The following is a 14,601-nucleotide window of genomic DNA, read 5'->3' on the forward strand; positions in this document are numbered from 1 at the left end:
ATATTTGTAAAGTCATGAATGTCACTGGTGTCCTAGATGAACACAAATGCAGGAAGTGTCACCAGCCGCAGAAACCTGAGCTCTGGGTTACAATCCCGGATATTGTGACGATAATGGAGCCCTGGCCATTAAATATTTCTGTCTGTAAAGTTTTCACAGGAGGAAAGAAGGAGAGCAGTTTTGATGATGGTGACTATTACAGTGTTGGTCAGGGATTATGTCCTGGAGGGATCAAGGGCAGAATCTAGAATGAAAAATAATAGGGGCATCATTATAGATCTGTTGTATTTATAAACCAACAACTTATGGGAAAACATAAAGGAGTAAATTTATGTAGAAATTAAAATGAGATGCAAAAAATAGTGATAACGGGGAACTTTAGTTATTATGATATACACTTAATAATGTAAAGCAGAGAGAGGGGCAAGAGTTGCTTGAGTGTGTTCAGGAGACTTTTCTTACCTACAAGGTGGAAGGAAGCATTACTAGGTCTAGTTCTGTAGAATGAGGTGGTTGAAGTGGATAAAATATCAACAAGGAAATAGTAATGGGCCAGTGACGAGAAGGTTTAAATTAGTTAAAGAACAATCCAGAGTAAAAATAAATATTTGGGGCAGTTGGGTGAGAATGGAACTTGCCCTGGTAAATTGGAATCAAAGGCTGGCAGACAAAATGAAAGGATGAAATAGGATGCTGGGAAGAGTGGGGAGTTGGACGACTGAAATCTGGACGAGGAAAGATAGTCTCTAAGATGAAGATGACAAGAGGGTTTGTAAGATAGCGCCGGGTTGATATTACAAATGGGAACCTGGCTGAATATAGACAATCCCGAGGGGAAGTACAAAGGAAGATGGACTAAGATATTGTAAGAGACTACGTGAATGCACTGTGCAACGTGAGCGGATCCCCAGTGGGAGTCCTGTCCAACTGGTGTCTCGATCCCAGATTTGTTTCAGGCAAATTAGCCATTTATAAAATGAACCGATCATACTCATTCCCAGATAGTGTCTGCCACAAATATGAAGTCATTAAAGCGCGCAATAACTTTGTATTTAGGAGCGTCAAACAATGTGCACCTGTTGCAGTACTTGCATATGCAGGGATAGTGTTTACATGCTCTTGGTACCGCTGTGTACCTGGCCGCCAGGTGTAGCTCACCTGGGCAGGTGCAAAGTTTCAGATTCAGAAACACGGAAACGAAACTCAGCAGATCCAGAACGGCTGCTGTCTGCGTCAGGTCTCTGTTCCCCAGTGAGAAGTTCTCCAGAAACGTGCCCGAAGTCTTTATCGCGGTTTTAAACAGTGAGTACAATCTTACACCACTCACAGCGAAGTCCACCCAAACTGTTACAATCGTTTTAATTCCGATTTTAATTTGGCACGGTGTAATAAAGTGATACCCGAATCTTTATTCAGTCAGAGTATGACTGTCTTATTAATACGTGTTCACAGATTCCTTTTTTATTACCATTCTGCCATGCACTGCAACTGGAGGGTTTATGTTCGAATGTAAAGATGGAGAACACTTTCGGTCACTGTGAACCTTTCCATTGCGGTCGTGTCTTGTTCAATAGCTCACGAAGCACCTGCAGGTTATAACTCTTGGTCCCACTCAACTAATACCTCCCGACATCCCAATTACCCCAATTTAATCCCCCATAATTTCACTAGCCCCCATCTCCATAACCCCCATCCAACTGTAAAACCATAAAGCTCTACTTCCTCGAAAATAAAACAAAATGCTGGAAAACTCAGTAGGTCTGGCAGCATCTGTGGAGAGAGAAACGAGTTTAGAGTCTGTAAGACTCTGCAGAGTTGAGGAGAGGTAGAAATGTGGTGGGTTTTATGCTGCTGAACAGTATACTTTCCTGGCGCTCGTCAGTGTGTGCCTGTCGTCCCTTAATCAAGATGGCAATTAGTCATCTAGACTACTCTGGAATTCCTTCCCTAAACCTCTCTATCTCTTCCCTCCTCTCATAGCCTTTTTTAAACACACCTCTTTGAACCAGCGTTTGGTCATCTTTCCTAATATCTCCTCTCGGTCTATGTACATTTTTGTCTAATTATGCTCCTTTGAACTGTCAAGTTAATAGAGCCATTTGGTCCAATCAGTGCATGCCAATGTTGAAGCTCCACTCAAGCCTTCTGCATTCTATTCTCATCTAAATCTACTATCATAGATAGAAAAGTAAAAACTAGAAGCAGGAGTAGGCCACTCAGCCTTTCGAGCCTGCTCCAACATTTAATTTGATCATGGCTGATCATCAAATTCATTATCCCGAACCTGTCTTGCCCCTTATCCCTTGATCTCTTTAGTTGCGAGAGCAATACCTAATTTCTTCTTGAAATCACTCAATGTTTTGGCCTCAATCACATTCGGTGGGAATGAATTCCACACATTCACCACCCTCTGGGCGAAGAGATTTCTCCTCACCTCAGTGCTAAAAGGTGTATCCCTTCAAGTTTTTAGGTGTCCAGATCACCCCCCATGCCGCCACTACTGTTAAGAAAGACCACCAATACCTCTACTTTCTCAGAAGACTAAAGAAATTTGGCATGTCCGCTACGACTCTCACCAGCCTTTACAGATGCACCATAGAAAGCATTCTTTCTGGTTGTATCACAGCTTGGTATGGCTCCTGCTCTGTCCAAGACCGCAAGAAACTACAAAGGGTTGTGAACAAAGCCCAGTCCATCACACAAACTAGCCTCCCATCCATTGACTCTGTCTACACTTCCTGCTGCCTCGGAAAAGCAGCCAGCATAATCAAGAACCCCATGCACCCCGGACATACTCTCTTCCATTGGGAGAAAAATACAAAACTCTGATGACTCATACCAACTAATCCAAGAACAGCTTCTTCCCTGCTGCCATCAGACTTTTGAATCGACCTGCCTTGCATTAAGTTGATCTTTCTCTACACCTTAGCAATGACTGTAACACCACATTCTGCACTGTTGCCTTTCCTGCTCTATGAACGGTATGCTTTGTCTGTACAGCGTGTAAGAGACAATACTCTTCACTGTATACTAATACATGACAATAATAAATCAAATCAAACCTTATCCTTAAACTATGACCCCTAGTTTTGGACTCCCCCACCATCAGGAACTTTCTTTCTAAATCTACCCTGTCTAATCCTGTTAGAAGTTTCTATGTGATCCCCTCTCACTCTTCTAAACTCCAATGAAGACAACTCTAATCGACTTCGTCTCTCCTCATGCGTTAGACCTGCCATCCCGGGTATCAGCCTGGTAAACCTTTGCTTTACTCCCTCTATGGCAAGAACATCCTTCCTCAGATAAAGACACTAAAATTGCACAAAATACTGTAGGTGTGGCCTTCCCGACGCCCTATACAATTGCAGTAAAACATCTCTATTCCTGTACTCAAATCCTCTTGTTATGAAGGCCAACATGCCATCTGCCTTCTTTACTGCCTGCTGTATCTGCGCGCTTACTTTCAGTGACTGATGTATGAGGACTCCAAGGTCTCATTGAGTATCCACCTCTCTCAATTTACGCCCATTCAAGTAATAATCTGCCTTCCTACTATTGCTACAGAAATGGATAACCTCACATTTATCCACAATTTACTGCATCTGCCATGCAAATGCCCACACAGCCTGTCCAAATCATGCTGAAGCATTTCTGCATCCTCCTCACAGCTCAGCCTCCTACCCAACTTTGTATCAATGGCAAATTTGGAGATAATACATTTAGTTCCCTCTTCCAAATCATTAATATATAATGTGAACAGTTGGGATCCGAGCACAGATCCCTGTGGAACCCCACTAGTCACTGACTGCCAATCGGAAAAAAGACCCATTTATGCCAATCCTTTGCTTCCTATCTGCTAACCAGCTTTCTATCCATCTCAAGACATTACCTGCAATTCCATGCACTTTAACTTTACGTAGTCATCTGCTGTATGAGAACTTGTCAAAAGCCTTCTGAGAGTCTAAATAAACCACATCCACTGGTTCCCCTTGGTCAACTCCACTAGTTACATCCTCGAAGATTTCCAATAGATTCATTAAGCATGATTTCCCCTTTGTAATTCCATGTTCACTTTATCTGATTACGCTGAGCTATGAAATCCTTGATAATGGACACTAGCAACTTCCCAGGACTGGCATTAGGCTCACAGGTCTATGTTTTCTCTCTACCCCCCTTTTTGATTAGCAGGCTTACATTAAAGGGAACCAGTCCAGTGTCCAAAGAATTTTGGGAAATCACCACCAATGGATCTATTTCCAGGGCCATTTCCTTAAGTTCTCTGGGATGCAGATTATCAGGCTCTGGAGATTTATCCACCTTCAATCCCATCAATTTCCTCAAAATCATTTCTGTACTAATACTGATTTTCTTCAGCTTCTCACTAAAACCTGTTTCTCTCTGATACATTATTCATGTCTTCTGTTTATGACCGTAAGAGGCCTACATTTGGTTTTGTCAATCTTTTTCTCTTTACAAACCAAAATAGATGTTTACAGTCAGTTTTTATATTCCCCACTAGCTTGAATCAATTCTTATAAAAAATGTGATAATTGAATATTAACTCTCTGCTTTCTGTCTGTTAACCAATTCTCAATCCACACTGATACATTTCACCCTGCCCATGCGCTATAATTTTATTCACTAATCTCCTATGTGGGATTTATCAAAAGCCTTCTGCAAATCCAAATACACCACATCTTATTGGTTCTTCTTTAACAATGCTACAAATAATATCCTCAAAAGAGTCCAACACAATTGTAAAACAATAAATCCAGTATTATTATTTTCTAAATGTCCAGTTATTATGTCCTTTATAGTAGATTCTAATATTTTCCTTGCCGCTAATGTAAATGAGCAGGTTTATAGTTCTCTATTCTTCCTCTTCCTCCCTTCTTAAAGGCAGCAGTTCAAGTAGACATGGTTGTAAAGGAGGCATATAGAATACTCTCCTTCATTGGCAGAGGTATAGAATATAAAAGTAAGGATATAGTGTTGGAATTGTATAAAACACTGGTGAGGCCACAACTGGAGTATTGTGTGCAGTTCTGGTCACCACATTACAGGAAGGATGTAATTGCGCTGGAGAGAGTGCAGAGGAGGTTTACAAGAACGTTGCCAGGGCTGGAAACGTGTAGCTACACAGAGAGATTGGATAGGCTGGGGTTATTTTACCTGGAACAAAGAAGGCTGAGGGATGATTTGATTGAGGTGTTCAAAATTATGAGGGGAAGCGATAGAGTGGACAGGATGAAATTGTTTCCCTTGGTGGAGAATTCTAGAACCAGGGGACATAGATTCAAGATAAGTGGCAGTAGGTGTAGAGGGGATGTGAGGAAGAACTTTTTTATACACAGGATAATAGGTGTCTGGAATTTGCTGCCTCAGTTGGTGGTGGAGGCAGAGACTCTAAACTCCTTTAAAAGATACCTGGATCTGCACCTTAAATGCTGTAAGCTACAGGGCTATGGGCCAGGTGTAGGAAGGTAGGGCGGCACGGTAGCACAGTAGGGCGGCACGGTAGCACAGTGGTTAGCACTGCTGCTTCACAGCTCCAGGGACCTGGGTTCGATTCCTGGCTTGGGTCACTGTCTGTGTGGAGTTTGCACATTCTCCTCGTGTCTGCGTGGGTTTCCTCCGGGTGCTCCGGTTTCCTCCCACAGTCCAAAGATGTGCGGGTTAGGTTGATTGGCCATGCTAAATTGCCCCTTAGTGTCCTGAGATGCGTAGGTTAGAGGGATTAGCGGGTAAATGTGTAGGGATATGGGGGTAGGGCCTGGGTGGGATTGTGGTCGGTGCAGACTCGATGGGCCAAATGGCCTCTTTCTGCACTGTAGGGTTTCTATGATTCTATAAGGTGGGATTAGAAAGGGCACCTGGGTGTCCTCAGACCAGCATGGACAAAGTGGTCTCCTCTTTCTATGGCTCTTAATTGGGGTTACATTTGCTACTTTTGAGTCGATGGGAACTTTCCCAGAATCTATAGAATTTAAAAGATAATTGATGGCGGGTGGTATAGAACTCCTAGTATAAAAGCCCTTGTTTTAAATTCACTATAATAAGTAGACAAAGAACAGTACAGCACAGAAATAGGCCCTTTAGCCTGCGCCGATCACATTTACCTATCTAAAGCAACTGCTTATATCCCTCTATTCCCCGTTTGTTCATATGCCTATCAAGATAAGTCTTAAATGTGGCTAATGTAACTGCCTCAACCACTGCCTCACTTGGCAATGCATTCCAGGCCCCACCACCCTCTGTGTAAAAGCTTCCCCCGCACATCTCCACCGAACCTTTCCCCCCTTACCTTGAACTTGTGCCCCCTTGTAATTGTCATTTCTCCCCTGGGAAAAAGCTTCCAACTGTTCACCCTATCTATACCCCTCATAATTTTATAAACTTCTAACAGGACGCCCCTCAGCCTCTGTCTTTCCAGGGAGAACAATCCCAGTTTATTCAATCTCTCCTCATAGCTAATACCATCCATACCAGGCAACATCCTAGTAAACCTTTTCTGCACTCTCTCCAAAGCCTCCACGTCCTTAGAACATAGAATATAGAAAAACTACAGCACAAACAGGCCCTTCAGCCCACAAGTTGCGCCGGTCATGTCCCTACCTACCTCGGCCTATATATAGGCTTACCTATAACCCTCAATCCTATTAAGTCCCATGTACTCATCCAGAAGTCTCTTAAAAGACCCTATCGAGTTTGCCTCCACCACCATTGACGGCAGCCGATTCCACTCACCCACCACCCTCTGAGTGAAAAACTTACCCCTGACATCTCCTCTGTACCTACTCCCCAGCACCTTAAACCTGTGTCCTCTCGTAGCAGCCATTTCAGCCCTGGGAAAAAGCCTCTGAGAATCCACCCGATCTATACCTCTCAACATCTTGTACACCTCTACATAGAACATAGAACAGTACAGCACAGAACAGGCCCTTCGGCCCACGATGTTGTGCCGAGCTTTATCTGAAACCAAGATCAAGCTATCCCACTCCCTATCATCCTGGTGTGCTCCATGTGCCTATCCAATAACCGCTTAAATGTTCCTAAAGTGTCTGACTCCACTATCACTGCAGGCAGTCCATTCCACACCCCAACCACTCTCTGCGTAAAGAACCTACCTCTGATATCCTTCCTGTATCTCCCACCACGAACCCTATAGTTATGCCCCCTTGTAATAGCTCCATCCACCCGAGGAAATAGTCTTTGAACGTTCACTCTATCTATCCCCTTCATCATTTTATAAACCTCTATTAAGTCTCCCCTCAGCCTCCTCCGCTCCAGAGAGAACAGCCCTAGCTCCCTCAACCTTTCCTCATAAGACCTACCCTCCAAACCAGGCAGCATCCTGGTAAATCTCCTCTGCACTCTTTCCAGCGCTTCCACATCCTTCTTATAGTGAGGTGACCAGAACTGCACACAATATTCCAAATGTGGTCTCACCAAGGTCCTGTACAGTTGCAGCATAACCCCACGGCTCTTAAACTCCAACCCCCTGTTAATAAAAGCTAACACACTATAGGCCTTCTTCACAGCTCTATCCACTTGAGTGGCAACCTTTAGAGATCTGTGGATATGGACCCCAAGATCTCTCTGTTCCTCCACAGTCTTCAGAACCCTACCTTTGACCCTGTAATCCACATTTAAATTAGTCCTACCAAAATGAATCACCTCACATTTATCAGGGTTAAACTCCATTTGCCATTTTTCAGCCCAGCTTTGCATCCTATCTATGTCTCTTTGCAGCCCACAACAGCCCTCCACCTCATCCACTACTCCACCAATCTTGGTGTCATCAGCAAATTTACTGATCCACCCTTCAGCCCCCTCCTCTAAGTCATTAATAAAAGTCACAAAGAGCAGAGGACCAAGCACTGATCCCTGTGGCACTCCGCTAGCAACCTGCCTCCAATCCGAAAATTTTCCATCCACCACCACCCTCTGTCTTCGATCAGACAGCCAGTTACCTATCCAATCGGCCAACTTTCCCTCGGTCACACCTCCTCACTTTCATCATAAGCCGACCATGGGGGACCTTATCAAACGCCTTACTAAAATCCATGTATATGACATCAACTGCGCTACCTTCATCAACACACTTAGTTACCTCCTCAAAAAATTCTATCAAATTTGTGAGGCACGACTTGCCCTTCACGAATCCGTGCTGACTATCCCGGATTAATCCGCATCTTTCTAAATGGTCGTAAATCCCATCCCTAAGGACCTTTTCCATCAATTTACCAACCACCGAAGTAAGACTAACCAGTCTATAATTACCAGGATAATTTCTATTCCCTTTCTTAAACAGAGGAACAACATTCGCCATTCTCCAGTCCTCTGGCACCATCCCCGTGGACAGCGAGGACCCAAAGATCAAAGCCAAAGGCTCTGCAATCTCATCCCTTGCCTCCCAAAGAATCCCAGGATATATTTCATCAGGCCCAGGGGACTTATCGACCTTCAGTTTATTCAAAACTGCCAGGACATCCTCCCTCCGAACATCTATTTCCTCCAGCCTATTAGCCTGTAACACCTTCTCTGCCTCAAAAACATGGCCCATCTCCTTGGTGAACACTGAAGAAAAGTATTCATTCATCACCTCGCCTATCTCTACTGACTCCTTACACAAGTTCCCACTACTGTCCTTGACCGGCCCTAACCTCACCCTGGTCATTCTTTTATTCCTCACATAAAAGTAAAAAGCCTTGGGGTTTTCCTTGATCCGACCCGCCAAGGACTTCTCATGTCCCCTCCTAGCTCTCCTAAGCCCCTTTTTCAGCTCATTCCTTGCTAACTTGTAACCCTCAATCGAGCCATCTGAACCTTGTTTCCTCATCCCTACATAAGCTTCCCTCTTCCTTTTCACAAGACATTCCACCTCTTTTGTGAACCATGGTTCCCTCACTCGGCCATTTCCCCCCTGCCTGACAGGGACATACCTATCAAGGACACCCAGTATTTGTTCCTTGAAAAAGTTCCACTTTTCATTAGTTCCTTTCCCTGACAGTTTCTGTTCCCAACTTATGCCCTCTAATTCTTGCCTAATCGCATCATAATTACCTTTCCCCCAATTGTAAACCTTGCCCTGCCGTACGGCCCTATCCCTCTCCATTGCAATAACAAAAGACACCGAATTGTGGTCACTATCTCCAAAGTGCTCTCCCACAACCAAATCTAACACTTGGCCCGGTTCATTTCCCAGTACCAAATCCAATGTGGCCTCACCTCTTGTCGGCCTATCCACATATTGTGTCAGGAAACCCTCCTGCACACACTGCACAAAAACTGCCCCATCCAATCTATTTGACCTACAAAGGTTCCAATCAATATTTGGAAAGTTAAAGTCCCCCATGACAACTACCCTGCGATCCCCACACATATCCATAATCTGCTCAGCAATTTCTTCCTCCACATCTCTATTACTATTTGGGGGCCTATAGTAAACTCCTAACAACGTGACCGCTCCTTTCCTATTTCTAACTTCAGCCCATATTACCTCAGTGTGCAGATCCCCCTCGAAGTGCCTTTCCGCAGCCGTTAAACTATCCTTGATTAACAATGCCACTCCTCCACCTCTTTTACCGGCTTCCCTACATTTAGTGAAACATCTATACCCCGGAACGTCCAACAACCATTCCTGTCCTTGTTCTACCCACGTCTCCGTAATGGCCACAACATCGTAGTCCCAAGTACCAATCCACGCCCCAAGTTCATCTACCTTGTTCCGGATGCTCCTTGCATTGAAGTAGACACACTTCAACCCACCTTCCTGTCTACCGGTACCCACCCTTGACCCTGATACCTTCCCCAATACCTCACCACCCTCACTGACCTCTGGACTACAAGTCCTTTTCCCACTCCCCTGACAAATTAGTTTAAACCTCCCTGAAGAGCCGTAGTGTAAGGGGAAAATACAAGGGGAGCACACTTTAAAATGGCAGCACAAGAAAGCACACTCTGAAATGGCTGCCTGGCACACACAGGGTTAACTGGGAAAGAAGCCAGAAAAACAGCCACAGGCTCCCGCTGTTCAGAAATAACGTCAAGCCAGAATCCTGACAGACAAACCACTTACAAAGTACAGACAGTGACTCATAGCAAACAACACCTCAGGAAGCCAAAGCCAAGGGTCGAAACATCTTTAAGATAAGGAAACCCCTAAACAAAGAGCTTAGATTAATGTTAAAGGAAGGCGGGAAATATGAATGCGAGGGAACCGATTAGCACCCGCACAAGACGAAACTAGCCATTGATAGACCCATTCATAAAATGTTAAATGTCTATATCTGTTTGTATTCTTGTAAACATGGGGAAATGTACCCATTCATGAAATGTTAAATACTTGTACTCACTTAAACAATGTGATAATCTTCGAATCACCGGTGTGCCCATTGTGTAAAGGGTATAAAATTGAACCGCTCCCGGTATACAATTGAGAGAAGGTTTGCTACAGACCAAGTACCTTGTCTCCACGGGGCTCCGTTTAATAAATCGTATTTTCTGAATCTCAAAGTCTGACTACTGGTGGATCTTTCCCACAACAGTAGCAAATTTCCCTCCTAGGATATTGGTGCCCCTCTGGTTCAGGTGCACCCCGTCCTGTTTGTGCAGGTCCCATCTTCCCCAGAATGTGTTCCAATTATCCACGTATCTGAAACCCTCCCTCCTACACCATCCCTGCAACCACATGTTTAACTGCACTCTCTCCCTGTTCCTCAACTCGCTATCAAGTGGCACCGGCAACGTACCAGAGATGACCACATGTTTTGTCTTGGCTCTCAGCTTCCAGCCCAGCTCCCGAAATTCCTGCTTTAAATCCCCATCCCTTCTCTTACCTATGTCGTTGGTACCAATGTGTACCACGACTTGTGACTGTTTCCCCTCCCTCTTCAGAATCCGGAAAACACGGTCCAAGACGTCACGGACCTTGGCATCCGGTAGGCAACATACCATCCGTGAGTCTCTTTTGCTGCCACAGAACCTCCTATCTATCCCTCTAACTAACGAGTCCCCAATAACTATTGCCCTCCCGCTCTGCCCCTTACCCTCCCGAGCCACAGAGACGGACACAGTGCTGGAGATCCTCTCACTGCGGCTCACCACTGGTATGTCATCCCCCTCAACCGTATCCAAAGCGGAATACTTGTTGCGAAGGGGAACGACCACAGGGGATCCCTGCGCGGACTGCTTCCTCCCAGCCCCTCTCACCGTCACCCATCTGTTTTGTACCAGAAAGTAGTCACACCTATTAAGATGGTGTCTTGTTCGGGTACAGGAGGGTGTGACTGTGAGTGAGGCAGGTCAGGGGATGCAGAGTGCAGGAATAACAGCCTCTGTAATTGTCCAATAGGTTTGAGGATTTTCTCAACTTGTTTGGATGATGGTGGGGGCTGCAGGGTGGATGAGCTGACTGACCATGGCACTGTGGTAGAGGAAGCCATTTAAGTGGGTGGAACAAAAAGGAATGTAGTGGTAGTAAGGGACAGTATAGCGAGGAGGATTGGCACTGTTTTCTGCAGCAAAGGGCGAGAGTCCTGATGGGGGCTGCGTCCCTTTTTGGTAAGAAGTTTAACAACACCAGGTTAAAGTCCAACAGGTTTATTTGGTAGCAAAAGCCACTCAAGCTTTCGGAGCTCCAAGCCCCTTCTTCAGGTGAGTGGGAATTCTGTTCACAAACTGGGCATATAAAGACACAAACTCAATTTACACGCATAATGGTTGGAATGCGAATACAACAAGACGTGCCGGATCATCGACACAGATGCCATCATCTCACGTGAGAACACCATCTACCAGGTACACGGTACCTACTCTTGCAACTCGGCCAACGTTGTCTACCTGATACGCTGCAGGAAAGGATGTCCCGAGGCATGGTACATTGGGGAAACCATGCAGACGCTGCGACAACGGATGAATGAACACCGCTCGACAATCACCAGGCAAGACTGTTCTCTTCCTGTTGGGGAGCACTGCAGCGGTCATGGGCATTCGGCCTCTGATATTCGGGTAAGCATTCTCCAAGGCAGCCTTCACGACACACGACGGCGCAGAGTCACTGAGCAGAAACTGATAGCCAAGTTCCGCACACATGAGGACGGCCTCAACTGGGATATTTGGTTCATGTCACACTATTTGTAATCCCCACAGCCTGCCTGGACCTGCAGAGTTTCACTGGCTGTCCTGTCTGGAGACAATACACATCTTTTTAGCCTGTCTTGATGCTCTCTCCACTCAGGTTGTTTGTTTCTTGAAGACTTGATTAGCTGTAAGTATTCGCATTCCAACCATTATTCATGTAAATTGAGTTTGTGTCTTTATATGCCCTGTTTGTGAACAGAATTCCCACCCACCTGAAGAAGGGGTTCGGAGCTCCGAAAGCTTGTGTGGCTTTTGCTACCAAATAAACCCGTTGGACTTTAACCTGGTGTTGTTAAACTTCTTACTGTGTTTACCCCAGTCCAACGCCGGCATCTCCACATCATCCCTTCTTGGTGCCAGGGTTTGGGACATCTACTCAGGGCTGGAGAGGAATTTGCATTGGAGGAGGAAGATCCAGTTGTTGTGGTCTGTATGGATACCAATGACATCGGTAGAATGGGGAAAGAGATTCTACTTGGAGAGAATGAGGAACTAAGCATTAAATTAAAAACCAGAACCTCAAAGATTATAATGTCTGTATTATTATATAAGCCACGTATAAATTGGCACAGGGCACATACGTGGCTCAAAGACTCGTGTGGGGGAAGTGCATTCTGGTTTGTGAGGCACCGTGGCATCAGTACTCGGGAAAGTGAGGCTGTACTGTGGGGCTGGTATACTTGTGAGCTTCATAACAAGGAAGTAGAGGTAGTTTTAAACTAAATTGTGGGGGCAAGCGATCAGATCTGGGAAGATGTTACAAACTACAAAGTAGAGACAAGGCAAGAGAGGATGAGATGTGATAAATAGAATGTGACAGGAAGGGATAGAGTGCAGACATCTAAGAATAAAACAGTTAAAGATAGTCATTACAAAATTAATAAAAGGATGAAACTCAAGGCTGTGAGTGGGATTTTTCTCCCTCTCCGCAGCGTGGTTGATGGCAGAGGAAGGTGGCAGAGGAAGGTGGCAGAGGAAGGTGGCAGAGGAAGGTGGCAGAGGAAGGTGGCGCACCACTCGCTGGGGGCAGAATCTTATGGTCCCGACATTGTCTACAGGGTTTCCTGTTGAATTCACCCCTTGCCGCTGGGAAACCCGCAGTGGGGGTGCGCTGTGGGTGGAACAGTTCCTGCTGGTGTGAATGGGGCCGGGGATGTTTCCTCTTGTGGGAGAATCTAGAATTTGGGGCTACAGGTTAAAAATGACGGGTTGCCCATTTAAGAAAGATGAGAATTTTTTTCTCCTGAGAGTTCTGAGACTTTGGAAATCTTTTCCTCAAAAGGTGGTGGAGGCAAAGTCTTTGAATTTCTTTAAGGCTGAAGTAGATTGATTCTTCATAAACAATGGGGTGAAAGGTTATCTGTGTGGGCAGAAATGTGAAATTGAGGTTAAAATTAGATCCACCATTGGGCGGCACAGTGGTTAGCATTGCTGCCTCACAGTGCCAGGGACCCGGGTTCGATTCCTGGCTTGGGTCACTGTTTGTGTGGAGTTTGCATGTTCTCCCCGTGTCTGCGTGGGTTTCCTCCCACATTCCGAAAGACGTGCTGGTTAGGCGCATTGACCCAAACAGGCGGCGACTAGGGGAATTTTACAGTAACTTCATTGCAGTGTTAATGCAAGCCTCACTTGTGACTAATAAATAAACTTTACTTTATGTGGCCCTACTCCTGCTCCTCATTCGTATGTTTGTATGTTCAATGACTTCTATGTATCAGTCACTTGCATGTCCATAGTGCTACTATAACCTTTAATTCCATGAGCTATAACTGCTCACAGGTCTGTTGTGTGACACTGTCTCAAATGTCTTTACCAAGTCCTTCTGTATGACATCAACATTAGCCTCATCAACCATCTTAGCTCAAAAGATCTCTAGTAAGTTACAAATAATTGCGCTTAACAAATCCTGATCGCCCCCCCCCCATCCACGTGCCAGTCTCTGAAATCAAGATCTTAGTGTCAGAATATCCTGTTTCAGAAATAATCAGATTAACATCTGAAACCCTGCAATTAAATCCATTCCCTTCAGAGTCCAATGCCCTGAGTAAGTTCTTTCCGTTGGTAGTTGCTCAGAAACGTGGTTGTCATAGCAGCATTGGGCGCGTATAACCGGTTCAGCAAGAAACGTGTCTGACACCTGAAGAATAATTCTCCGAGATTGGAACCAGCCTTTTCAGAAAAACACTTTTTAAACCGTTTAGAAATGTATTTTTATACACAGTACATTGCAGTATTTAAATACTCCAGCAGCGCTTGTGTGAGCCCAATACCTAGCTAACCTTTCCATAAAGAAAGGTTTAATTTTACAGATGCTGTATGTGCAGGATAACAAGGTGGACAGTGTTGAAATACAGTGACGTCAATGCTTTGTTTGGAATAATGATTGATTGATTTATTCTCTTACATTCAGGCAGGTAATTATAAAAACCTGTCCCAACACAAGGACTGTTTTATCCC

At 44.9% G+C, this 14,601-nt stretch overlaps 1 protein-coding gene across 2 annotated transcripts in view; it reads left to right on the forward strand.

Annotated features, from left to right (window-relative positions):
- The first annotated feature begins 1,192 nt into the window (after positions 1 to 1,192).
- LOC144509096 (circularly permutated Ras protein 1-like) overlaps positions 1,193 to 14,601 on the forward strand; it is a 128,697-nt gene continuing 115,288 nt past the window's right edge. The window contains exon 1 of one of the 2 annotated variants that reach the window (XM_078237441.1): positions 1,193 to 1,302. The gene's annotated coding sequence lies outside the window, so the exon portion shown is untranslated. The remainder of the gene's footprint in view (positions 1,303 to 14,601) is intronic. The other variant, XM_078237442.1, reaches the window with a different exon arrangement.

The sequence above is a fragment of the Mustelus asterias genome, chromosome 21, assembly GCF_964213995.1.
Source record: "Mustelus asterias chromosome 21, sMusAst1.hap1.1, whole genome shotgun sequence".
NCBI classification, from domain to species: domain Eukaryota; kingdom Metazoa; phylum Chordata; class Chondrichthyes; order Carcharhiniformes; family Triakidae; genus Mustelus; species Mustelus asterias.